Source organism: Centruroides sculpturatus, unplaced genomic scaffold (genome assembly GCF_000671375.1).
Source record: "Centruroides sculpturatus isolate CEXI.00-Female unplaced genomic scaffold, Cexi_2.0 scaffold792, whole genome shotgun sequence".
Taxonomy (NCBI): Eukaryota; Metazoa; Arthropoda; class Arachnida; order Scorpiones; family Buthidae; genus Centruroides; species Centruroides sculpturatus.
In genome coordinates, this window is record NW_019385073.1 from 170,340 (window position 1) to 173,050 (window position 2,711).

Sequence of the window (2,711 nt, forward strand, 5' to 3'; positions counted from 1 at the left end):
GAATTTATCGTGTTTAAGAAGCCACGTCGCGTCGTGTTGCCACATTTTTATTGAATTGAAAATGAATGACATCTTCAATCATGTTTGTTTAATAGAGCGTGACGGACAGATTATTATAAAATAAATTAAATGTAAATTTAAAAATTTTATGAATAAGTAATCACAAGTTTTCACCAGTTTAGAACGGTGTATTAACGAAAATTGCACATCACCTTTAACAGTAATTTCTCCTGTTCTAAGGGAATTAAATTAATCACGTGAAGGACTAAATCTGTTATCCATTCATTCTTATCTTAATTAAGTCGAAATAATTAATAAAATTAATTAAAACACCCCTTCTTCATCGGCTAAAAGTATAAAATATCAAATTACTTGTTACGTCAAAGAATTTCGGCTTTGTTCGAATCATTTCTTAATTGAGAACTTATTAGAAATTCGTCTTGTTAATTCAAATTTAATGAAAATTAAATCAAAATACATCAAAAATGGTGTTTAAATTGCTTCGAAATTGGCACTTCTCTTGATTCTTTTTATTTTAATTATTAAATTCTAATATCTTAAGTATTATTTACGCTTAAGTGTTGTAAGGAAAGCATAACGAGCAATTATTTATTAAAGTATTATTTTATAATCATGTTTTTTAATTTATTTAATTTAAAGTATATGCTCTCCACCTCAAATTACTAGTGGCTTACCCCTGTACATCACACTTTTCCTGTTATCAACAGAGTCGTGCCGTCATCTATCTACTTACAAGGGAAAAAATTTTCAATTGAAATCACGTGACTTCCGGTCTAGACCGGAAGTTCGTATACAGTTAATCATGGGGCCTTCTGTCCTTAAGCCCAGATTTCACCAGTTTTCAAGAGCTAGTGTCTTGAAAAATTTTTACTGTATTTTCGGGCGGTGTTATATAGATAAAAGTCAAAACAAGGTATGGAAAGCTTAGGAGCAGGAGGCCCGATTAACTATATACGATAGAAATCGATATAAACCGGAAGTTACGTTATTTTAATTAAAAGATTTTTGTCTGTAAGGAGTTATAATAGTTACATCACTGGCATGACTTCAGTGTTAACAAGAAAAGTATGATGTACAAGGGCAAGACACTACAAAAATTGAGAACCTTGTGACGAAAAATTGCGCTTGGAGTTGTGACAATGCCACAATGAATAATCGCTCGTCTTAATTAAATTTCAAGGTTTCTGAAACCAAAGATTACAGATTTAATATCATTTTAAATTAATTAGAATTAAATTTTTGTGCGGAAATTTAAAGAAAAATTTATTTCAAATTTAAATCAAAATCAAATCTTCGTTTTAGGAGTTTTAAGATAAAGCAATCCTGCACAAAACTCCCTTAAATATGGTTCGTCATTCTTCAACGATCTAAAATAAAGTCCTTTTGAGTAAATCGTCATTAATTCCGACCCTACTGGAGATACATACGACATCCTTTATCTCTCCACTCCATCGTGCTTTAACCCCCAAAATTTAACAGCATCGATCCCCCTAATATACAAACATTCCTGCAAAATTTCAAAAATTTTCGAAAAAAGTACGAGTTATTAAGCTTCAAACAAGGTGAACAGAATCGTGCCCCCCACGTACATCCATGCATAGGCAAAAATCCCGAATTTTTTTTACACTTTTCGACGTTTCAAGGCCTCACTGGCGTACTTAGCATGTAAATTAGCCTGTACGTAGACCGAAAATTGAAAATCTTGGGGTCAATTTTTGACTGACCGTCATAATTTCTCTCTGTTATATATATATATATATATATAATAGCCAGAAAGTAAATATTATATTGGCGATCGTAAGTGGAAAGCAGTCCATCAGTTGCTCATACTCCTTATAATGTCAGATCTAACTTGATCAAATCCTCCTTCTCCTTACCAAGAGAATCGAAATGTTCAAACTCTCCTCAGAGAATCAGTTTGGTTAAGCTCTCTTCGACTTGAAGTACTTAAAGTAAATCAAGTTAATAAATTTTCCTCAGCTCCTTATGGTTAGTCTATTAGGTTAAATTCCTCTTGAGCTCTTAAGGAAACTCGCATAGGTCAAATTTTTTCTTTAATCCCCTTAGAGAGTTGCAGAGATCAAGTTCTTATCGAAACTCTCAAGATGTATCTCGTATGTCATATTATCCTTTTTGTTGAATCTTAATTGATGAAAAGCATCTTAAGTATGTCAAAATCCCCAAATGGCATTTTCTTCAGCTTTTTTTTCCTATTATTCTTAACCGATTTTATATTGAAAATTCTGATTTTACCTATAAAATTCACGTCGTTGCAACTCGATATTTATCAAAAGTATTGAAATCTTCGAATTTGAGCTAACAAAATGGTTCCATATTTCACAAAATTGCAATTTTAGGATGAATTAACGTTTATATTATGTATAAATTGTCAAATTTTATAACCGATACAGTCTAAAAATTAATGAAACTTTGTCACGCCAAGGATAGCTTTTTTCCTAAGAAAATAAAATATGAAAGAATTACGGCATCTTATATGCACCGAACTGTATTCGCCATTATAAATTCAATGCTGTGAGGAACGACGCGCTGAATATAATATAACAATAGTTTCCGTTTTTATAGAAGGCTTTTATGAAAATAAACCGGTAATATAATATAAAAATAGCGTAATGATTTGAAAACCACTTTAAAAGTTATCATTAAACACATTAAAACAACTGTTGCCTTTA